At 36.8% G+C, this 26,000-nt stretch overlaps 1 protein-coding gene across 2 annotated transcripts in view; it reads left to right on the forward strand.

Moving 5' to 3' along the window:
- CPQ (carboxypeptidase Q) overlaps window positions 1-26,000 on the forward strand; it is a 465,142-nt gene that overhangs the window by 173,320 nt on the left and 265,822 nt on the right. The gene's annotated exons all lie outside the window — the stretch shown is intronic.

The following is a 26,000-nucleotide window of genomic DNA, read 5'->3' on the forward strand; positions in this document are numbered from 1 at the left end:
GATTACAATAGTTCAACATATTCGCTAAGACACCAGGGGAGTGATATCAACACTGAGGAGACAGCAGAAAAAAACATCACCAAGAATAGCATATCTCCGACGCAGGCAATTCCCCAGGTGGAAGGCTTAGCTATCACTGCACTGAGAGGATACTGGCCACTGCTTCAAAGCTGTGGGGACTGCTCTTTATTCATATCAGTGATGTTTTTCATGTGCTTTTTGCTGTAAAATCAATCCTTTGGATGGTTCACTCAGTGCATTTGAATACCTTTTCAGGTTCCCTAACGCTCCTTGGCCCAGTAGCAGTTCCTTTTCTTGCCAGGGCACAGAGGGTGTGCAAGTAGCTTTTTCTAGGCATTTATTGGTATTGAGCAGTGGGAAGGGTTGGAGCCAGTAAACATGGGGCGCGCAAATGTGTTCAGCCTGTAGGAGCTCCTCCAGTTCATAGGATAGATCTGCTGGGATAGTTATCTTGGGTCTCCTTTCACTCCAGGGTAGAATTAAGCTCTTGCCTGAATAGATAGGAGGTAGGGATAAGTCTCAGGGCTCTGGACACTTAAGCTAAAATTCTAAAGGAAAATTCCTTATTCCTTTTTTCCTTTGCAGTAGCTTAGCTTTAGGCGGCATTCATAGACTCTGTATTGTACTGAAATAAACTATAGTGCTTATTTTCAAAACTAGCAAATGGGTTTTCAGCGTGAGTTTTCCTGGTAATACACGCTGGTTTATTTTGAATTTTAAAAATTTGGATTTTGATTTAGTGATGTCATTTTAATTCTTTGAAATATAGTGGAGAAGGAGTCAGAAATAAAGCAGTCTCTTTTCTAGACTCATTCATTTATTCACTCTTGGTTAAGCAGTTATTAAAATCCTCCTATCCATTAGACATTGGGCTTTGCACTAGTGATAGACACATGAATAAGGCTGTGATACTTTTGCTGGTGCTGGGTCATAAAAATTGCCTAGATTGAATTCTAAGCCAACATGAGCATCTTAGAGTGTAGAAAATAGAAACCAAACAAATACTCCACTTGGGATCAAAATTGCACAGCCAGTTGTCCAAGAAAGTGCGCTGCTTTTTACCAGTAATTCAGAATCTTATGACTAACACTAAGTAGAAAACTGAGAAGAACAATGAAAGAGGCAAGAAGTTAATGGAATGGGGACAGAGCTGAGAGGACAAAATTTGAACAGAAGGAGGAAAAACAACAAGGGTTGAGGAAGGTTGTTTAGGTCACTAAGCTTACAAGATCTTCTATTTCCCAATTAGTACATTGTGACCCTGAAGACATAAGGGCGTGACAAGGGTATCACTGGGGTGTGGTGAATTCTTCACAGTCTCACTTACCTTTGCTAATTCTGGCATCAGAGTTTTTGCAGAGAACGTGCTCAACAGTGTACGGAGATACATCTTAAACAGGTGTGCTTATTCTTAAGAAAACTTGATATGTTTAAATTCAGGTTTATTTACTTTACAGAAATTAGATGATTACCCAGAATGCCTGGCACCCAGTGTTACCCACACTGGGGATGTACATGATAAACACTCTGGTCCAGCACTCTGAGACTAAGAAGCCTTGAGGGGGGGCAGGCTGGGATATAGCCAACCATGATATAAGATAGGATATGATTAAGACTTTAAAGGAAATACGAGCAAAATACTGTGGGCATTCAGGGGAAAAGGACTTCTGGTTGTTTGGTAATTGAGTAGAGGGAGGAAGGCAAAAAAATCAGAGAAGTTTTCATGAAGGAGCGAGTATTTTAACCTATCATGGAAGATGGTTTAAATGTCAATATGTGATAGATCTCAACAGGGCTGGAGGATATGGACATTAGGTGTGAATTAACAGCAGAACAAAGCTTTAGAAGTAGAGCTTGTATGATGACTATTGGTGTGTTATGGGATGGGGGGTAGGGATGGAGGATGCAGAGAAACAATGTACTTTGGGGTCACACAGATATGTCTTCAGATCCCTTCTGCTCATAAATATTGGACTATGCCCCCGTTACTTAGCCTTTCTGAATCTCAATTCCCTCATCTTTAAAAGGAGGACAGTAATATTGTTTTTTTGGTTTTCTGTGTGTTTTTAATGTTTTTTTTTTTTTTGGTGAAGATTGGTCCTAATCTATGTAAATCTTTGGCTCTCAATAAATGATAGCAAACATTGGAGAGCCATTGAAAAGTTTTGACTAGTTGATATGATTAAAGTTTAGAATTGGAAATTTTATTCTGATAGCTGTGCTGATGGCTAGCTTCATTGTAGAGATAAGATGTGAAAGCTTAGCACAGTTAGTCATGGAGAATGGTGTCAGACCCTACTAGTCACACCTGAGTATCTGTTCTTTCCCCTTTCAATTTTTAGCTGGAAACATGGCCATCTAAAACAAAGACTATCTTTCCCATCTTTCCTTGTGGCTAGATGGGGCAGTGTGACTATGTTCTGGCCAGAAGTATCGTGCAGTAGTATGCCTAAAAGATGGCTGGCACACATCCTTTTTTTCCATTGCTTCTTCTATTCTGCTACTTAGATAATCTGCCATCTTGGTAGGTCTAGATGCTCATTTGGATCTTAGGAATAGTGGAGAGAAAAACTAGAAGGAGTCTGAGTCCCAGAAGACTTCACAGGCCACAATTGTCATATCAGCCCTAGACTAATTCCACCAGACTTCCACATGAGAGAGGATTAAACTCTCTTATTGAAGCCACTGAAAATTTGGGATTCTGTTACTTGCAGTAGAATCTAATCCTAGCCAACTCAGAGATGGAAGGGAAAATGAATAGGAGTTTACTTTCTCGGAGTTCAAGCCAATGGCAGTTACAGGAATGTAAAGGAAACATGTTTGGAACAGGGGAAGGATGATGCTTTTGGTTTAGGGTCCAATCCAGACGGAGATGTCAGATGATTAGAAACCAATGTTCGGAGCCTGGAAGAGTGGTCAGAATTGGTGATATAGACTTGAAGTGGGAACCAGGCCTCTAAATAGCTCTGATAATTGAATATATGGGAGGGGATGAAATTTCCAAGGAAGAAGAATGTAGAAAGAGTGTAAAATGAGTGCAAAAAACTGAAGGCTGACACTGGACGAGGTCTCTGTTCACGGGGCGGGGGGTGGCAGAGGCAACAGAGATAGGAAAGTTAGGTAGGAGGAGATGCATATTGATGGTTGAGGGTTAAAGGAGGAAGAATTGAGACTGGATGGTGAAGTTTATTTCTTTTGTACATGTCAGGAAATGTGGGAGAGGAAAAGGAATTCCCTGGTTACTCATAGTCAAGAAGGTACTGATTATATGTGTTTATTTGTTAATGAATAAAATGCTATTTTGTTGAATGTTTCAGGGGAGCCTTTCATTGCAGCCCATGGAGTTGTTTTCTGCTTTTAATGCTTGCTTACAGCTTTGTTAGGCTCTTCTCAGGTGAGCAGCTGCGTACCAAAATGTCTCACTGACAGAATTGCCAAGGAATTCCATGGAGGATAGATGGTCTTGGTTGGAAAGTTACTTAATGGCTTTTAAAGTAGTGAGCCGATGATCATGCTGCTTAAGCAACAAACCTTGAACGCTGAGAACTCATGTTTTTAGTGTTGGCATCAAATAAAATGAATAACAAATTGTATTTTACACATTGGAATAGTATGCATAATTGTTACCGGTCTTCAGGCTAACAGGTCATATGGTAACTGGTAGTAGCCAGTATTACTTTTGCCTGGACACACACCAGGCATTTGTGGGGATAGCTGCAAGAGGGATAATATTGAGAAATGTGAGGGAAAGCATGGCTTGTGCCTAGAGAAAGCGTTGGAGGAGGTGGGTACCTTTCCCCTCCTATTTCTTAACCAGCTTGTTCTAGAGCTGGAGGCCCAGAGTGCCTTGCCCCCAGTCAAGCCCACCAAAGGACCTAGTGGGTCTACCTGCACTAGTCTCCATGTTCCAGGGCCAACCATATTCTCTCAGTTGGAGAAGATGGAAGATACTGCCATCTGTGGTTCCCTGATTTCCTGAAAGTTCTTTGAGACTTTATGTATGACCCTGCCCAAAGCTTTTTTTTTCCTCTCAGCAGGAGAGAAGGAGGCTGCAGACCACAGAAACTTCAGACATTTTGATTCTCTGCACTCATCAGGACTCTAAAGGCACAGGTCTGTGAGTGTAAAGGTTACAGGAATCGTGGGACAGAGTTTTGGTCTGAGCAGCAGTGTCCAAAGCAGCTAGTGTTCCATGATTTGAAAGATGAAACAGTGCAGAGTTATGGACTGTAAGAAACCCAAAAGGGTTTTTTGATAACAAAATATCACATTTGCTGTTTTATCATCTAAACCCAGAGGAGTGCCTCAATAAATATTTGTTAAATTAATTTTGGGTAAATATTCTTATTTCAGAAATATTGAAAACTGCATCCTAGATCTACCTTGTCCTCTCTGTATTTTCAAACATAAGGAAATGGGCACGAATAGCTAACTGGAGTGATAGGGTGAGGGATGAGGCATAGAATGGGGAGTGAGAGGTAGCATGTCTTCCCCATAAACATAGGTATTGGCAAAATCGTGGTTCAGATTTCACTTCCTTTAACTACTAGTTGTGTGATATTGAGCAAATTACTTAACTTTGAGCCAGAGTTTCTCCATTTAAAAGAATTGGAGTAACAATACCTACCTTATATGATTGTTGTGAAAAGTAAAAAAAAATTATGAGGACCTGCTTCCTGCTTAGTAAATTCTAAGTGACAGTGCAAATGTTAGATGTTATTGTTGATGCTAACAGCAATGTAATAAAATACTAACAATTGGAGTACTGCCAAGGAGTAGGACCCATGGAGGAAGGCATGAGTGCAAAGCTTGTGTGGAATGTATGGGCTTTGGGCCCCTGGATATGTAGAAAGGCAAATGGCTCCAAAACGTAGACTGATAATGATGGCTGCCCTTCTAAATCACAGTGGGCCAGGAATTTTGTATAGCTATTCTGAAGACTCACTGATACTCTGAGCTAGATATTCCCTCCATTTCACAGATGAGAAATCTGAGGCTGAGCCTGCCTGTGAAAGCTACTCTAGGTCATACCGTTAGTTAGTGTCAAAGCTGCATTTGACTCTGGTCGCTCTGGTTCATATGTTGACCCTGCCTCTCCAGGATTCAACATGGAATCAACAGTTCCCTGAATGACAGCTGAGCTCTATCCAGTTCGAATGCTTCAAAATGCTAGCTGTCTCACTCAGCAGAACGCTGTGAGTCTGTCCGGAGTAGAGAGGCAGGTGTCGAGAGTAAGCCACCATAGCAAGCTAGGTCTATCTTTGGGGAAAGGAGCAGAGAAGGAGGCTCTGCTAGATCTAACTTAACTTTGAGCAGCACATGGATGATGTGCTGAGATACCCAGGTATCCCTTTCCTTAACAAGTGCATATGAGAGGAGCCCAGCAGGTGTGTGGTCGATATGCTGCCCTGGGGAGGGTGGCCATTTATTGAATTCCTATTCCAATCAACTTCAGTTCATTTGACTTTTGAGGGGTTGCAACATGCCCTTGCCTCTTAAGCTGCACTTTCTCTAGAGTTGCTGTGTGACTGATTCTTTGTCAGACTTAGAAGTTCAGATGATACTGATTTTAAATAGACCCATGGGGTTTGAGAACAGTTAGAGTACAGATGAGGGGAGGTTAAGTTTTTCCTAAACTCAAGTTGTCAGTAGTAAACTCATCATCCCCTGGTAAGGGACCTAATCATGGATATAATAATGTATGTTTTTTCATTCATTTATCCATCAAACATTTATTAAAAGCCTACTGTGCATGGCAGTGCGTACTAAATGCTAGACATATAGAGATAAATATATAAACAATACCTGTCCTAGAGGGCGAAGTAGAGAGCCTGAGGGTGGCATTCAGGTTAGTCTGGGAAATAAATGCTCAATGATCTTTTGCAAAAATGTGACATTTTTTTTTCTTTAGAGGACACGAGTCACGTTTGTTTTATTCACAGTTGTAGCCTGTCTCCTTTGACTTAGCACAGAATTTGGCTTAGCTGAGTACCCAAGATGTTTTGTGAAATGACTTATTAATAATATTTCTCATATTTTATTATTATAATATGTTATATTATTAATAATTCCAATTACATGTTCAAGTGGCCAGAATGAGTTAATTTAACCCATGAGCTCTTTTTACTCCCTTTAGTGAGCTAGAAAATTTCGGTTGCCAAAGTCAACCTGGTAGCCAAATGTTTAAATTCTGGTAATTAATGATTGTGCTTAGTCACAGGTTTGGCGAATGATTTATTTTTAATAAAAGCAGAAGGCTGTGACAAGCTCAGCAAATCTGTTGGTGGTTTTAAGACATTACACCAGGTTGCTTAGGAAAATTTCCCAGCAAATGAGACCTATTAGGTTATATAAGATTCTTGTAAGACAACTAGGAAAATAACTTTAAAAGTTACATCTATCTTTTTATTTAACAGCAGAAATTACATGAAAAAAGGTAAGATTATGGGAAATTTATTAGCTATTTGATGACTTTTTTATGATTTAAAAGAGTAATAGATATTAATTTCTCACAGAAGCTTAGTTATAGTTCTAAAAGTAGAAATAATAGTTTCTGTTTGATTACTAATTTTTTTTAGAGTCACTTCCATCTACTTTTTGATGGTTTTAGTTACCCTTACCTTTAAAATTAAAACTATAAATTTAAGGCTAAATACCTGAATGTAGTGTTTATGAAATTGATTAAAATATATAGAATGTTCCAGTGCACTCTGAAACCACAGCAAGTACCAGAGATTTGATGTTTGAAAAGTGTTTTAATCAGTGTTAGATTTGGAATTACTGCCAGCTGATTCCTGAATTTTCAGGCCTAGGCCTTAGGAACACATTATCCAGATGTTTATAAAATGCCATTTTACTAATGTCCTGTTTATACTTTGTGGTTAAAAAAAAAATCTGTCTACTTCAAAGTACCAGATGAAAGTATTTTACATCAACTAAATATTATACTTGAGCTGTTCTTCAGCCCTTCACACCCACCCTTCTGCCTTAAAGGGACTTATTCCATATCATCACCTATTTTCTCCACATTTGACAAAAATTCAGCCAGTTTTTGTGGAATTTTGTGTGAATGCTAAGTCCTTGGTAGTGCTCTTGTACCTGCCCTAGCTCTCCTAGTTTTCTCAAAATATATTCTATCTTTGAAAGAAAAGTTTAATTTCCCAGTTTCTTAAGCCAGATTATTAATTGAAACTATGTAAAATGAATGGAGGAACACCCGTTAATTCCTCAAAACTCAGCAGCATAATCTAATCCTTTGAAAAATCTCTCTGCTTAACTCATCATTATTAATCAGTTTAAGACAATTTAGAAAGGTATATAGGGAGAAAGAAGTAGAAAAAAGAGGGGAATAAGGCAATATTAAAGCTTACACTTTATATTCATGTTCAGAGGATAAAAAAACTTACCTTTTCATCTGTTTCTTGAGTCATTTTTTGCTGCATAAATTTGCATATATACCGTTGGGGTTAGAGTATACGCACACTTTTGAAACATGTTTTAACTGTTTACTTGTATCACTAAATATTCATCAAAATGTAGTGTTTAATGGCTGCATAGTTATTTGTGTGATTTTACCATCCTTTATTTTGTTTTTCCTATCTTCTTATGGTGCCCAGTCTCAGTCCCCTCATGATTCCCATCTACCTTTTGTCTTCCCTTAGTCCCTCTTGGCTCTCTATGGTATTCAGAGTTGAAAACAATGGTCATGAAGCTCTCACTGAGGTCAGGAGAACAATGCATGAATGAAGTGAGAATATCTACAGAGACAGGAAATGTAAGAAAATACCAAACAGAAATCACAGAGCTGAAGAATACAATAACTCCACTAAAAATTTCTATGAGGGGTTCAATAGCAGACAAGATCAAGCAGAAAAAGGGATCAGTGAACTTGAAGACAGGGCACTGGAATTTATCCAATCAGAGCAGCAAAAAGAAAAAAGAATGAAAAAGAGTGAAGACAGCTTGAGGGACTTATGGGAGACTATCAAGAGGATCAATGTTTGCATTATAGCAGTTCCAGAAAGGGAAGGAAGAAAAAAAAGGGCAGAAAGCTTATTCAAACAAATAATGGCTGAAAACTTCCCTAACCTGGGGAAAGAAACAGACATCCAGATACAGGAATCCCAGAGAGCTGCTCTGTAGAAGAAGAATCTAAAGAGACCCACACTGGGACACATTATAATCACACTGTCAAAAGTTAAAGCCAAAGAGATAATCTTAAAAGCAGCAAGAAAAAAGCAGCTTGTTATGTACAAGGGAACCCCAATAAGATTAAAGTCATATTTTTCAGCAGAAACTTTACAAGCCAGAAGGAGTTGCATGATATATTCAAAATTTGGGAAGAAAAAAACCTGTCAACCAAGACTACACTACCTGGTAAAGTTGTCCTTCATAATTGAAGGAAAGATAGAGTTTCTAGACAGGCAAAAGCTGAAAGGGTTCATCATCACTAGACCAGCCTTACTAGAAGTGTTGAAGGGAATTCTTCAAGATGAAATGAAAATTGAAATTCTTCAAGATGAAATGCCAATTAGTGACAGGAAAACGTAAGAAAGTATAAATCTCACTGGTAAAGGTAAATATATAGTTAAATTCAGAATACTCCAGTGTTGTAATGGTGGTGGGCAAATCACTTATAAGTCCATTATGAAGGTTAAAAGACAAAAGTAGTAAAATAACTATAACTACAAAAATTGATTAATGTGCACACAAGGTAAAAATATATAAATTGTGACATCAAAAATAAAATGTGGGTGTGGGGAGAGTAAAAATGTAAAGCTTTAGTATGTGTTTGAAGTTAAGCTGTTATGAGTTTAAAATAGACTGTTATAAATATAAGATGCTTTATGTAAGCCTCACTGTAACCACAAAGCAAAAACCTGTAGTAGGTACATAGAAAGTAAAGAAAATGATTCTAAGCATAACATTACTGAGAATCATCAAGTCACAAAGAGAACAAAAGAAGAAGAAAGAAACAAAAGAATTACAAAATAGCCAGAAAACAATTCACAAAACGGCAATAAGTATACCTATAAATAATTACTTTAAATGTAAATTGACTAAACTTTCCAATTAAAATACATACAGTGGCTGAATGGATAAAAAACAAAACAAAACAAAACGAACAAGAACCAACTATATTCTGCCTAAAAGAGATTCACTTTAGCTTTAATAGAGTGAAAGTGAAGAGATAGAAAAATATACCTCATGTAAATGTAAACCGAAAGAAAGCAGAGGTAGCAATACTGATATCAGACAATATAGACTGATATCAGACAATAAGCCAAAGACTGTAATAAGAGATAAATATACAAAAATCAGTTGCATCTCTACACACTAATACGGAACTATAAGGAACTATCAGAAAAAGAAAACAATCCCATTTACAATTGCATAAAAAAGGACAAAATACCTAGGAATAAATATAACCAAGGAGGTAAATACCTGTTCTCAGAAAACTATAAGACATTGATGAAAGAAGTTGAGGAAGACACAAATGAAAAGATATTCTTTATTCATGGATTAGAAGAATTAGTATTGTTAAAATGCTCATTATTTGCAAATCAATCTACAGATTCAATGCAGTCCCTCAAATTTTCAATGGCACTTTTCACATAAATAGAAAAAAATTCCTAAAATTGCCAAAGCAATCCTGAGAAAGAGGAACAAAGCCTGAGGCATTACATGGCTTGATTTCAAACTACATTACAAAGGTATAGTAATCAAAACAGTACAGTATTGGCATGAAAACAAACACATTGATCACTGGAACAGAATAGAGAGGCCAGAAATCAACCCATGCATGTAAGGTTAATTAATTTACCACAATGGTGCCAAGAATATATGATGGGGAAAGGGTAGGTTTTTTTCAGTAAATAATGTTGGGAAAACTGGACAGCCACATGCAAAAGAATGAAACTGGGTCCCTGTCTTAGACCACATACACAAAAATCAACTAAAATGGATTAAAGCCTTGAACATAAGACCTGAATCCATAAAATTCTTAGTAGAAAATATAAGCAGTAAGCTCCTGACATTGGTCTTATCAGTGATTTTTTGGATTTGATACCAAAAGCAAAAGCAACAAAAGCAAAAATAAACAAGTTGGACTACATCAAACTAAAAATCTTCTGCACAGTAAAGGATACCATCAACAAATGAAAAGGCAGTTTACTGAATGGGAGAAAATATTTGCAAATTGTGTATCTGTTAAGGGTTAATATCCAAAAAACAAATAATTTGATTAAAAATGGGCAGAGGAACTGAATAGATTTCTTTCTAAAGAAGACATACATATGGCCAACAGGGAAATGCAAACCAAAACCACAATGAGGTATTGTTAGAATACCTATCATCAAACAGAAAAGAGATGAGTGTTGGTAAGTATATGGAGGAAAGGAACCCTTATTCACTGTTGGTGGGAATGTAAATTGGTGCAGCCACTACGAAAAGCAGTATGGAGGTTCCTCATAAAACTAAAACTAAAACTACCATATGATCCAGCAATTCCACTTCTAGGTATACATCCAGAGGAAATAAAAACAGGATATCAAAGAGCTATCCGAAACCACATGTTCATTGCAATAATATTCACAATAGACAAAATATATAAACAATATATGTGTCTGTTAACAGATAAACGGATAAAGATGTTGATATGTATATGTGTTTGTGTGTATATATATATGTGTATACACAAACACACACACAATGGGATCTTATTTGGCCATAAGAAAGAGGGAGGTCATACCATTTGTGACAACACGAATGGATCTTGAGGGCACTATGCTAAGTGAAATAAGGTAGACAAAGAAAGACAAATACTGCATGCATCACTTATATATGGAATCTAATAAAAGGTCTAACTGATAGAAACAGAGTAGAAAAGTGATTGTGAGGGCCCATGTGTGTGGGGATGAAGCGGAATAGGAAGAGGTTGGTAAAAGGCTTCAAACCTTCAGCTGTGAGATGAGTAAGGTCTGAGGATCTAATGTAAAGCGTGGTGACTGTAACTGATAACACTGTACAGTTGACCCTTGAAGAACTCTAGGGTTAGGGGCACTGTCTCTATGCAGTCGAAAATCTGCATATAACTTTACAGTTGGCCCTCTATGTATGTGATTCCCCATCTGAGGATTCAACCAACTCCTGATTGTGTAGTACTGTAGTACACATTTATTGAAAACTAATCCATGATATAAGTGGACCTGAACATTCAAACCCATGTTGTTCAAGGGTCAATGGTATTATATATTTGAAATTTGCTAAGAGAGCAGAATTTAAATGTTCTCACCAAAAAAAAAAAAAAAAAGGATAAATATGTGAGGTGATGGATATTTTAATTAACTCAAGGGGGGGGATCCTTTCACAATGTATACATATGTCAATCACCTTGATGTAATATTTAAATATCTTATGATTTCCTATGTCAATTATGTCTTTCTAAAAGGCTGAAATTTTAAAAAAATTATCATTTAAATGAATAGAATCTTAGGGGCTGTTTGCTTTCATAGTATAACTTAGCCTGTCTTGGTCTCAAAGTTCACTATTTCTTACCCAGAGCACTTGAGCTATTCACAAACTCTGTGTTTGTCAGTTCACTTCAGAAATGAGTATATGGGCACCTATCTCAGAATTGAGATGCAGATTAACTAAGGGTAATGTATGAAATTGCTTAGCTCAATATGTATCTTCATATTCAATAGATATTATTGAATTTTGCTATTAACAGTAATCATCATTAAAATGATAAATTTTTAAAAATTTCAGCCTTTCATCATCATTGTTACTAGTGTGATGTGTGGCAAAATAATACAGATTCTATATAGTTTAAGAGGATGGACCTGAGACAGACTGCCAGGGTTCAGTTCTAGCTTTGTCAGCTTCTAGCTGTGAGACTGTGGGCTTTGCCTCTCTGTGCTTCAACTTCCTCATCTGTAAAGTGGGGACAAGTCCTTACTTCATAGGGTTGCAGTGACTGGTAAATGAATTAATGCATGTAAAACACTCAGCACACTGCCAGCCCCATAGCAAGTTCTCAGTAAGTGCTAGCTATTATTATCATTAAATTCTTTGGAACATTCCATGGACTGCTCTGTTAGAGAGTTTAACTTCTCTTCATGGTATTTTGTCATTTTTGATAGAAGGGTTTATGTTTTAGGGATCCATGGAACAAGAAGATCACCTTTCCTTAATACTGTAGGGTTCGAAGCTCCACTACCTATTTGAGTAAATGTCTTTTCATGGTGCCTAAAATAAGGGGAAAAAAGCTGATACCAAAGTAAAGCTTTAAAAAGGGCCAAGAGAAGGAAATCTTTAAATCCAAGGGCAGAGCATCCATTTTTATTTCATCAAAATGTATTATCTAAGCAAACTTACTGATAATGATGCCTAGATGCTGTTTGTAGACATTATTTTCCTCTGAAGTGACTGAGTGCTGATTTCCTATCTGTGCCAGCAGCCTTTTCAGAATTCATTCTGTGCTCCTCTACATCATTGTGGCATGGAGATCTCATATATGACTTGTCTAAAGATTAGAAGACTAAAAATGTGTACCTATTGACTCAGAGGCTGAGAAGATGTACACAAATGTGAATAAACAGTTGAAACACTACCAGATGCACAGGAAGAGCCCTTGAACGCAAATGTGATTGACATCAAGAAAATATTAGCTTTGAAGTTCTGCCTAGATGGCACGTCGATAGACTGGCACTGCAGCAGGATTCAGCTGCAAGGATTTCATGTAATTGATGGTGGAAGAAAGGAAAATTTCAACAGATATTTTTCTATTAATTTGCCACAGGTGCTCAAATGCCTGTGACCTGGAATTTCAAGTATTCAAATTGCTACTATGATAGCTTCAGGCTTTGCTTCCACGTTATTTTATGGACTGTGGCACAGACTTTTAAGGATTTAATTCTGTTTATTGGTAAATAAACAGTTTACCAATGCAGTTCACATGATTTCAGTCTAACAGGATGACTAATTTCTCAGTGAATCAAGTGACTCTTGACTCAATATACATCAATCTTTATCATGCACATAGCTTTATTTAACTTAACATTATTTTTATCTACATGTTTCCATGTATAGCTTTTGGCCATTTACTTGCCATGCTACCCTTTCATTTTCCTGCTACCTCTCCTGAAGTTCCTCTGCTGGACTGTTTCTAGATTTTCACATTTATACACAGAGGCAGGGAACACCCTAGTATAAATTATTATTTTTTTATTTTACGGTATTGCCATGGAGTTTATTCTCTAAAGCAGAATAACTGAAAAAAAGTAAGAATTTTTATAGTTCTTGATACATACTGGGATATCACACTATAGAAATATCAAACTAATTTACAGTACCATCAGCATGGGATATAGGTATACTTTCCCTCACCATTTACACAATATTGGATTTTATTTTATTAATAATTTATGTATGTAATGGCTTTAAAAATTAACCATTAACCACACCTAACCATTTTAAGTGTACAAGTTAGTGGTATTAAATATATTCATAATGTTGTGCAGCCATCAAATCACCCATCTCCATAACTCTTTTTACCTTGTAAATCTCAAACTCTATCCCCATGAAAGAATAACTCCCCAGTGTCCCCTTCCCCCAGCCCCTGGAAACCACCATTCTACTTTCTGCCTCTATGATTTTGACTGTTCTCAGTAGCTCATATAAGTGGAATTATACAATATTTGTCTTTTTCGACTGCCTTACTTCACTTAGCATAATGCCCTCAATATTCATCCACGTTGTGGCATATGTCAGAATTTCCTTACTTTTTTTTTTTTTTTTTTTGGCGGTATGAAGGCCTCTCACTATTGTGGCCTCTCCCGTTGTGGAGCAACAGGCTCCGGACCCGCAGGCTCAGCGGCCATGGCTCACGGGCCCAGCCGCTCCGCGGCATGTGGGATCTTCCCGGACTGGGGCACGAACCCGGGTCCCCTGCATCGGCAGGCGGACTCTCAACCACTGCGCCACCAGGGAAGCCCTAATATTTATAATTTTTAAATATGCAATATACTGATTTTTCTACTTTGGTTGTTGCAAATGTTGGGAATATATTTGGCTGCAAATAAAAGTAAATTTAAGTTTTATTCAGGATTCTTTAGAAAAAGGGAACCAATAGGAGATATATATGTGTGTGTGTGTGTGTGTGTGTGTGTGTGTGTGTATGTTCAACAAATATATATACAGAATATATGTATTTGTTGAACACTTAAAAATATGGTAGAAACTATAAATGCTTAAAATATGGTAGAAGCTACATGTTCTTGCTGTACAAAGAATAATTAGACATGGTCGAGACTCTTGAGGAGTTCATATTTAGTAGGTGGTGTTTAAACACATGAATATAACAATATCATTAGGATTATAAACAGAAGTATAGAGGGGGAAGCAGGGGTACACAGGGGAGTGAGTCTCCAACTCTGCCTTAGTGGTATTCAAAAGTCTTTATAGAGAAAGGGCTATTTGAATTGATCATTGAAGGAAAATGCCCAGGCATTTTCTTGGTCCTCCTTTAAGGAGAGTGAATCAATGTATTTCTTAGATAAGACTATGCAATGATAAAAGTGTTACAAAAAAATGGTTCTATGGTGAATTAAGTTTGGGAATGCTTAGTTAGTCAAACATTTTTCTTAGGTATGTTACTTCTCAGAGCCTATCAATAGCCTAATGTGCTTCTTGACTCCTCAAAACAGGGAAATAACGCTCAGTGTTTCATGACTGTATCTCAACAGGGAATCTTTTGCCCCTTACAAGGTTTCTTAGACCTAGTATTCTGCAGAAAGCACCTTGAGAACATGGCTCTAGTGTTTCCTTCAGTACTTAGCTGATGCTTTATTTTTAATTTTTAAATTTTTAATTTTTTTGATTGAAGTATAGTTGGCTTACAATATTGTGCTAATTTCAGGTGTACAGCATAGTTTCAGGTGTACAGCATACAGTTTTTTTTCCATATTATATTCTATGTTATTACAAGATATTGGGTATAATTACCTATGCTATACAGTAAATCCTTGTTGCTTATCTATTTTGTATATAGTAGTTTGTATCTGTTAATCTCATACCTCTAATTTGTCTCTCCTTCCCTCCACTTTGGTAGTCATAAGTTTGTTTTCTATGTCTGTGAGTCTGTTTCTGTGTTGTATATAGATTCATTTGTATTACTTTTTACATTCCACATGTGAGTGATATCATACAGTGTTTGTCTTTCTCTGACTTATTTCACTAGGTATAATGTTCTCTAGGTCCATCTGCGTTGGTGCAAATGGCAATATTTCATTCTTTTTTATGGCTGGATAATATCCCATTGTGTATGTATCATTGTGTGTGTATACACACACACACACACACACACACACACACACACACACCACATCTTCTTAAGCCAGTTGTCTGTTGGTGGGCATTTGGGTTGCCTCCATGTGTTAGCTGTTGTAAATACTGCTGCTGTGAACATTGAGGTGCATGTATCTTTTGAAATTAGTGCTTTTGTTTTTTCTGGATGTATACCCAGGAGTGGAGTTTCTGGATCATATGGTAGTTCTATTTTTAGTTTTTTAAGGAACCTCCATACTGTTTTCCATAGTGGCTGCACCAATTTACATTCCCACCAACAGTGTATTCCCTTTTCTCCACATCCTCTCCAACATTTGTTATTTGTAAACTTTTTGATGATGGCTATTCTATTGGTGTGAGGTGATACCTTATTGTGGTTTTGATTTGCATTTCTCTAATAATTAGCAGTGCCCTTCCCTCTTTTCTTCTTGCTTAGCCTGGGTAAAAGTTTGTCAATTTTCTTTACCTTTAAAAAAAATAAGCAGCTCTTAGTTTCATTGATTTCTTTCTATTGTTTTTCTGATCTCTGTTTTATTTATTTCCTCTCTGATCTTTATTATTTCCTTTCTTCTGCTGACTTTAGGGTTCATTTGCTCTCTTTTTGGTAATTATCTTAGGTGGTAGGTTAGGTTGTTTATTTGAGATTTTTCTTTTTTCTTGAGGAAGGCCTGTATTGCTATGAACTTCCCTTTTAGAACTGCTTTTGCTGCATCCCACCGATTTTGTAAAGTTGTGTTTTCATTTTCGTTTGTCTTGAGATTTTTTTTTGATTTCTTCTTTGATTCATCATTGGACTATTGGTTTCTTAGTAGCATGTTGTTTAGCTTCCACATGTTTGTTCTTTTCTCATTTTTCTTTCTGTAGTTGATTTTTAGTTTCTTACTGTTGTGGTCGGAAAAGATGCTTGATATTATTTCTATCCTTTTACATTTGTGGAGGCTTGTTTTGTGACTCAGTGTATGGTCTATCCTGGAGAATGTTCCATGCATGCTTTGAGAGAATGTGTCTTCTGTTTTTTGGGGGGTGTAATGTCCTGTAGATATCAATTAAGTCCAATTAGTCTATTGTGTCATTTAGGACCTCTCTTACCTTATTGATTTTCTGTCTGGATGATCTGTCCATTGATGTCAGTAGGGTGTTAAAGTCCTACTATTATTGTATTATTGTCAATTTCTCCCTCTATGTCTCTTAGTATTTGCTTTATATATTTAGGTGCTGCTGTACTGGATGTATGTATGTTAACAAGTGTAATATCTTCTTGTATTGATCCCTTTATCATTATATAATGCCTTTCTAGTCTTTCTTATGGCCTTGGTTTTAAAGTCTATTTTGTCTGATATGAATATTGCTACCCCCTCTTTTTTGTCATTTCCATTTGCATGAAATGTCTTTTTCCATCCTCTCACTTTTAGTCTGCATGTGTCTTTTGCCCTGAAGTGAGTCTCTTGTAGGCAGCATATTGAAGGTTCTTGCTTTTTTTTTTTAATCCACTAAGTCACTCTATGTCTTTTGATCAGAACATTTAGTCCATTGACATTTGATGTGATTATTGATAGGTATGTACTACTTTATTCCTTGTTTTCCAGTTGTTTCTGGAGTCTTTCTTTGTTCATTTCTTCTTTTTGTTTTTCCTATTGTGGTTTGATGATTTTTTTTTTGTAGTATGCTTCAGTTCCTTTCTTTTTGGTTTTTTGGTGGGTTTGGATTTGTTGTTACCATGGGGTTCATGTATGTTGACTTATAACTATATATAGTTGCTTTAAAGTGATCATCGTTTAAGTTCAGACACATTCTAAAAGATCTACATTTTTTACTCCCCTCCGCCACATTTTGTGTTTTGGATGTCCTATTTTGTATCTTCATGCTTATCCCTTTTACTGTTTATTGTAGTTATAGTAACTTTTACAACTTAAAAAAAAAAAATCTGGCTTACTTAAGTGATCTTCAACCCTTAGTCTGTATTTGCCTTTCCAGTTAGGATTTTTCCTTTCCTATGGATTTTTGCTTCTTTTCCATTTAGATAAGATCTTTCAACATTTCTTTTAGGGTAGGTTTAGTATTGCTGAATTCTTTTAGATTTTCTTGTCTGATAAATTCTTTACCTCTTCTTCTCTTCTAAATGATAATCTTGCTGGATAGAATATCCTAGGTTGCAGATTTTTCCCTTTCAGGACTTTGAATATATCATGCCACACACTTCTGGCCCACCAAGTTTCTGCAGAGAAATCAGCTGATAGCCTTTATGGGGGTTCCCTTATAAGTGACACTTTGTTATTCTCTTGCTGCCTTTAGAATTCTCTTTAACTTTTGCTATTTTAATAATGATATGCCTTGGTGTGGGTCTGTCTTGGTTCATCTTGTTTGGGACTTTCTGTTCTTCCTGTACCTGGATATCTGGTTCTTTCTTTAGGTTCAGGAAGTTTCCAGCCATAATTTTTTCAAATACATTTTTGATCTCCTTCTCTCTCTCTTCTCCTTCTGGAACCCCTATTATGTGTAAGTTGGCATATTATCCCAGAGATCTTGTATGTTGCTTTTTTTTTTTCCATTCGTTTTTCTGTCTGCTCTTCTAATTGGGCAATTTCCCTTATTCTATTTTCCAGATCACTTATTTGTTCTTCTGTTCTTCTGTGTCATTTACTCAGCTATTCATTGCTTTTAGATTGCTTTCTAATCTCAGAAATTGAATTATCTATTTTTGATTGGGTCATCTTTATAGTTTCTAGTTCCTTGTTACAATGATCTGCATTTATATTAATAATCTTTCTTAATTCATTTAGGACTTTTATTACCTCCTTTTTGAATTCAGTGTCTGGTAGACTGATGATCTCTATTTCATTATTTAGTTTTTCAGGTGTTTTCTCTTGCTCTTTTAATTGGGAGTAGTTCCTCTGCCTTTTCATTTTACTCAACTTTCTCTGTCTCTGTGAATTTAGGAGGAATAGTTACCTATTGTGGTCTTGAAGGGGTGTTTTTATGTGGGAGTGTCCCTATGTAGACTGTGTTTATCCAATGTCTTTGGTGTGAGGGCTGGTTCTGATGTAGACACCAGCCACGTCTTTCCTCGGGGTGTGCTGGCCACCATCACCTTGGTAGGGAGTGTAGTTGGTGTTGGAGGATTGAAAGCCTATGCAGCATGTGAGGTGGAACTTTCTCTCTGCTCCATAGCTATCGCTGGCCTGTTGGGGTGGGGTCTGCTCCCCAGTTGCTGGAGCAGAAGTCCTGAGGGTTGGGCTCAAGCAGACTCTGTTCCCTTTGAGTGTGTGTTTTGCCCCAAAGTAAGTGAGGCTTGTGCACTCACAGAGATCTGATGGTATCGCCTGTGTAGGTGTCTGCAGGTCCACTCAGTCGCAGCCCAAGTTGTGTCCCTTCCCCTGTTGTAGTCATCTAGTACAATGTCATCTAGCATTGTGTGATCTAGGGCAAGGCGGTGGTGTGGAGTGGGTGGGGGTTGGGAGTTGGGGCACTGTGGCTGGAGAAATTGAGGTGGGCTGCTTCATTAGTGCAGACTGAGTTAGCGCCAGCACTGGTTGCAGCTGCCCCACCTGGACCATACCCCACACCCCCTAGCCTCCTCTGCATCTCTAGATTGAGTCTTCTCCCAGGGCCTGTCTACCTCAGATCCAGTGCCAAGATGTGGTGTGGAGTGGGCAGGGCCGGGGTGTTCACCCCACTTGGATTCAGAAGAGTGGTGAGGTGGCAGCCGCCATGCAGAGCTCTCTCCACTCTGTTTGTTGGCAAGCCAGCACCTGCACACTCTTTATGAGTAGAGTCTAGGCTTCTCCAGCCCTTCTCCAGTTCCTGCGGTTCTCCCAGCAGCCAAGAGGGCTTGTCTTCTCCATGTAGGACCCCAAGACTGGGACACCCAGTCTGTCGCTCAGCCTACTCAGTCCCCAGGGCGAGGGTCTACCTGTGAAGACCTTCTTTTTCTTTCAGATCCCTCCCAGCAGTGGAGGTCCCAACCCTATCTATGCCTTTTTTCCATCCTTACCCAGTTATGTGGAAATCTTCCTTGCAGCTTTGGTTGTACAGGAGTTCTTCTGCCAATTTCCAGGTAGTTTTCCATGAGAATTGTTCCACGTGTAGATGTATTTTTGATGTGTTTGTGGGGGGAGGTGAGCTCCACATCCTCCTACTCTGCCATCTTGATCTGACCTTTGTATGATTATCTGATGCTTTGTTTTAAAAATATTTTCTTCATGTCAAGAAAGAAATCAACCATTCCTTTTTTTCCCCCCGAGTTTTAATCAAGGATGCAAATTAGGGACTTCCCTGGTGGTCCAGTGGTTAAGACTTCACCTTCCAGTGCAGGAGGTGTGGGTTCGACCACTGGTTGAGGAGCTAAGATCCCACATGCCTTGCAGACAAGAAACCCCCCAAACATAAAATAGTAGAAGCAATATTATAAGAAATTCAATAAAGACTTTAAAAATGGTCCACATCAAAAAAAAAAGAATGGATATTAAATAATTCAAATGGCTTTATCTTGTTTCCCTTCTGACAAAATATGCTGTCTAGTTTGTTTAGGCTTTTATAACAAAACTACTATGGACTGGGGTCTTATGAACAACCAACGGTTATTTCTTACAGTTTTGTAGGCTGGGAAGTCCCAAGATCATGGTGCCCGCACACTCAGTGTCTGGCAAGCACCCACTTCCTAGACAACTATTTTTTCACTGTAACCTCATGTGGTGGAAGGAGTGAGGGATCTTTCTGGGGCCACTTTTATAAGGGTACCAGGTAGGCTATGTCCTCATGACCTAGTCACTTGCCAAAGACCCCACCTCCTAAAACCATCACCATGTGGGGTTAGAATTCCAACATATACATTTTGGAGGGACACAAACATTCAGTCTATTAGTCTATTAGTTATATCTTCAGTTCTGTTCTAATAAGAGGATGTTGGGCTCTGAGGGTAATGAGAGATTAGCATAGTTTAACAGAGTTAATAATAGAAACTTAGGATATTTCTGACTGAGAAGACAGAGATCTTGGGTCAGATGATCTTTAAATACTTTCCAGTCCAGTTAATCAGAAATGTTTCCCATTGAGGCTTAAACTCAAAACAATATTTAGTTAGTAAAATGGATAGAGCATTTTGTTGGTTAAAGTTACCATCTTCATTTATCAGTGATTTTTATGTTCCTCCATATCTTTTTCATTATTATCATTTTTATTAAAGAAATTATCTATTGTAACATTTTTGTTATTCCAAGGTAGATTTTCATCTTACTTAATACATAATTCCTTTTAGAAATGGTAAAGATTGGAGGAGAATATAAGAAAAAAACAAATTAAGGTGATGAAATAACTGTACATTAGCAGAAAATTGTAACTTATACAGAAGAACAAGATCAGAAAGGAAAAAAGGGAACAAATATATTTTTGATGATTACTTTAGGTTACAAAATATCTAATAATAATGAAACTAGTATTTATGCAGTACTTTCTAGGTAACAAAATATTAAGTATAAAATTTTTTTTAGGTATATTGAATTCTCTTTTCTATTTATTTTACAGGCAGGTCTTTACATTTTTGTGTCTTAGAGAAATTACCTGAAAGCCCTTCCTATATGCTGTGGATGTTAAAAAATCACGTGGTTTTATTCCTCTAAGCATTTTGAGCATCTTCCTTCTGTCTCACAGTCTTGTGGAGCTGGCTGGGTTCCTCTGTTTTGCAAGAAGGTACATCTCTCTGATGCTGTGTCTGTAATAGTCTCCTTACTGAGATCTGCCCATGAATATGATATTAAACATGTTGGTTGAGTTTTGCTCATGTGGGGTCTGTCATCAATATGGAATAGAATTCAAGAATTTGACTTTTTCTTCTCTCTCTTCGGCCATTTCAACTGAATTATAGAAATTAGGAATGAAATTTAGTCCTGCCTCCTCTCTCTTGGTCAGGTTATTTTTGTTTTCGTTTTTCATTTTTAACCTGTGGGAGTTGGAAATATTTCAGGGTTTCCTTTTTTGCGAAATTATGGTGTAAATGAATCCTTTTGCTTTTGTATTCTTAATGACAGTATAAACGCCTGAGATCAATTTACTCTTATTGTTGTTAATGACAGTATAAAAGTCTGAGATGAATTTACTCTTAAAGTGGTAGATCTAAAAAAATTTAATAAAGTCAATTGTAATTTTTCCAAGAGAGTTATTTTCAATCAAACACTGAAGAAAATTAACACTGAAGAAATAATAATAACAACTAATAATAATAACAACTAGTAATAACAACTAATGTTTGCTAAGTAATTCCTATATGCCAAGCACTTAAAATCCTTTACATATACTATCTCTTATATTCCTCATAGCAATCTTATGAGATTTGATTGAATTTTGCTTTGATTTTTAAAGCAAACAAGGCTTTCCGATAAACAGAATAGGTGCTCTTTTAACCATCCTAATAAGGAAGTTAAAAAAAACCTGTCATAGAAACAAGAGACTATAGCTTCAAAAGCTCGCAGTCCTCATAAATCATTCCCACCTCTAGACTCTTTCTTTAGGAAACATTCCAAGACTTCACTGTGTTGTGAATAATTTTTACTTCAATTAATGTATTCTATGCCCCTATGAAAACCTTACATATTCCTCAGTAAGGATACATAATTTTCCTCATGTTGGATATTTAACATCACAAGCTGACACCCAGTTCCAATGGTTGATTTGAGCTTTGCAAATTTTGAAGTGCTCAGAAACAGAGTGCCTGGTATCTTTTATAAAGAGCTAGTGAAAAGTGACTAGCATTTAGGGAGTTTGACTGATGTGTGGTAATCAGGTGGGAAATGTCAAAACGTATTTGTTTAAACCTTGCACTTATTTTATGTAGATAAAAGACAATATTCAGCTGACTTCGGTATATCACTTTACAAAACATACACAAGAAATTTAGTAAAATTTGAAAAGCTTATGAAGACTTACAGTTTCCATGTTCATTTTATATTTGGGGTATACTCTCTTACAAGCACAGAGACCAGCAGGCTTTGTTTTCATACATGTCATAAACCAGAGCCCTAGAAGCATGATTTTTGAAGGAAAAAGATACCAGGATTTTCCTCTTAAAGAGAAATCTGGAACCTTAAGATTTTTATTTTGATTCTTTAAACTTCTAATAGAAGTTTTATTGGGGTAAATTCACAAACCATACAATTTACCATTTTAACACACACAGTTTGGTGTTTTTTAGTATATTCAAAGAGTTGTGCAAATACCATCACTGTCTAATTTTAGTTTAGAACATTTTCATCATCCTGAAAAGAAATCCCTAACAGTTAGCATTCACTTCCCATTTCCCTGTCCCTTCCAACAGTGCAAGGCAACCTAAAATTTACTTTCGACCTCTGTGAATTTGTCTATTCTGAACATTTCTTATAAGTGGAACTTTACAATATGTGGTCTTGTGTGATTGGCTTCTTTCACTTAGGAAAGAAGTGAAAGAAGGTTCAAGGTTTTCAAGGTTCGTTCATGTTGTAGCATGTTTCAGAACATTATTTTTTTTATTGCTGAATACTATTCCATTGTATAGATATACCAAATTTGTTTATCTACTCATCAATTGATGGACATTAGGGTTGTTTCCACCTTTGGACTATTCTGAGTAGTGCTATAAACATATGTGTGCCAGTTTACGTTTAGGTCTGTGGTTCATTTTGAATGTTTTTGTGTGTGATGTAGGGGTGCGACTTCAGTCTTTTTCACGTGGGTATCTGGTTGGCCCCAGCATCATTTGTGGAAACACTGTTTTATCCCCATTGAATTATCTTGGCCCCCTCGTTGAAAATGAATTGACCAATCTTATAAACTTTATTTCTGTATTCTCAATTCTATTTTATTGATCTATGTGTCTATCCTTATACCACTACCACTTTTTAAATTATTATCGATTTGTAGTATGTTTTTAAATTTAGAAGTGTGAGTCCACCAATTTTGTTCTACTTTTTCAACTTGTGTTGGTTATTTTAAGTCCCTTGCTTTTCCATATGAATTTTAGAATCAGCTTGTAAATTTCTTCAAAAACGGCAGGTGGAATTTTGAGAAGAATTGCATGGAATCTGTAAATCAGTTTGGTTATTTTAAGTCCCTTGCTTTTCCATATGAATTTTAGAATCAGCTTGTAAATTTCTTCAAAAACGGCAGGTGGAACTTTGAGAAGAATTGCATGGAATCTGTAAATCAGTTTGGGGAGTATTACCATCTTAAGAATGTAAAGTCTTCTAATCCATAAACATGGGGCACTTTTCAATATATTAAGATCTTCTTTAATTTATTTAAACAACATTTTGCAGTTTTCATTGTATGAATCTTGCACTTCTTTTGTTAAGTTTATTTGTAGTATTTTATTCTTTTTGTTGCTAATGGAAATGCAGTTGTTTACTTAACTTTCAGATTGTTCATTGCTACTCTATTGCTACTACACTGTATTGTTTATTACTACTGTGCAATTGATTTTTGTATATTGATACTGTATCCTGCAACTTTGCTGAGCTTGTTAATTAGCTCTAATAGTTTTTTGTGTGCGGGCATGTGGATTCCTTAGGATTTTCTATATACGTGACCATTTGTGGACAGAGATAGTTTTACTTCTTTGTTTCCAATCTTGATTTCTTTTATTTCTTTTTCTTGTCTGATTTTCCTGGCTAAAACCTCCAGTACAACATTGAATAGAAGTGGGCAGAGCAGACATCCTAGCCTTGTTTCTGATCTCAGGGGAAAAACATTCAGTCTTCTACCACTATGTATGACGTTAGCTGTGGGTTTTTCATAGGTACCTTTTATTAGGTTGAGGAAGTTCCCTTCCATTCAAAGTTTGTTGAGTGTTTTTATCATGAAGGAGCGTTAGATTTTGTCGAAGACTGTCAGTGTCTATCGAGCTGATCACGTGGTTTTTGTCCTTTATTATATTATTATAATACACTGCATTGATTGATTTTTTGATGTTAAATCAACCTTGCATTTCTGGAGTAAATACCACTTGGTGATGGTGTAAAATTCTTTTCATATGTTGCAGTATCAATTTGTATTTTGTTGATTTTGTTTTTTGCATTTATATTCTTAAGAGATATTGGTCTATAGTTTTTTTTCTTGTAGGGTCTATGTCTAGTTTTGTTCTTATTAACAGTGGCCTTGTAGAATGAGTTGGAAAGTGTTCCCTCCTCTTGTATTTTTTCAAAGACTTTGTGAAGGATTGGTATTAATCTTTAAATGTTCTTGTTTTGATTTTTTATGGCTTCCTTTGTAGTTTACCATTTGCTATTGTTAAATGCAAGTGGGGCTTGTAAGTGGGGCCAGGAAGGTGATGTTTATGGTGATCACCTCCTGTAGGACAATTGACAGTAAAAACACAGGACTCTAAATAGAACTGTTGAGTCTTCACTCTGCCTACTTCTACTGAACAATGCTGAACACTCAACCACTGGAGAACATGCTTAATTGTAGAAACAAATTAGAAGCTTTTTATATCTTGAATTCAGAACCACAGTTGGAAAATGCCATTTTCCTCAGTGGAGCCCCTGGTATATGCCCAATTCACTGTCCCCAAATTAAGAAGCCTTACCTGTAACTTATTAGTGCCAATTTGTTTAGAAACATTATTTAAAAGAGCCTATTAAGAGGTGTTACACTGACCTCCTTTTGAGTCAGAGAGCCTGAGAACAAGGAGAGTTTGTTGAATCCTAGACATCATGTAAGGTAATATGAATAATAAATATTTAGATTGTCTTCCTACGTGTTTCAAAATACTTTTGGTCATTAACCACTCTACCAACTCAGTGGGGAAAATTAACACTGAAGAAATAATAATAACAACTAATGTTTGCTAAGTAATTCCTATATGCCAAGCACTTTAAAATCCTTTACATATACTATCTCTTATGTTCCTCATAGCAATCTTATGAGGTCAATACTAATATTATTTTCTACTTTTCAGGTGTGGAAACTCAGAAACAGAGAGGTAATCTAAGTCGCTTGGTGTCAGGCAGGTGGAGAATGGTAGATCCAGGATGTGACCTAAACTGGAAGTTAGAGTGGATTAGGCATATTCCAGAACAGGGATTCAGATTCAGGGTTTCTGCTTTATAAGTTTTGAATTTATAAGTCATTTGTCTCTCTCTAATGAAGAATACAATTTTCAGTCAGCAGTTAAGAAATGTCCGTAAAGGATGTATTTAGATGGTCTAAGTCTAAGGACTTGAGATTACACAGTCTCTCTCTGCAGGGTTAATGTAATAGATAAGTTAGTGTAATAAATATTTAACATTTATTAAGGGCTTACCATGTTCCAGGGTAAGTGAGTTATTTGTATAAGTTAACTAAATTTGCAAAATAACTATGAAATAGGTATTATAGTTACCATCGCCAATCATAGCTGAAGCCACTGAAGCAAAGACGTGTAACTTGCCCAAGGCCAATTAGCAATAAGTAGCACGGCCCAGATTTGAACCCAGACAGTCTTGCTCCAGAACCTGTATTCTTAATCACTTTGTCATGCAGTTTCTCTAAGTCAGTAAATAGTCACCTGATACACGGTCACAGCAATAACAGTCACACCCAGAAATCAGTGATAAGACTGGATCATCGTGTTTATGCACGTGCAGATTGGAGTCACTTGTACAGGAGAGAAATGTGTTATGGCTCAA

This window comes from Globicephala melas, chromosome 17 (genome assembly GCF_963455315.2).
Source record: "Globicephala melas chromosome 17, mGloMel1.2, whole genome shotgun sequence".
Taxonomy (NCBI): Eukaryota; Metazoa; Chordata; class Mammalia; order Artiodactyla; family Delphinidae; genus Globicephala; species Globicephala melas.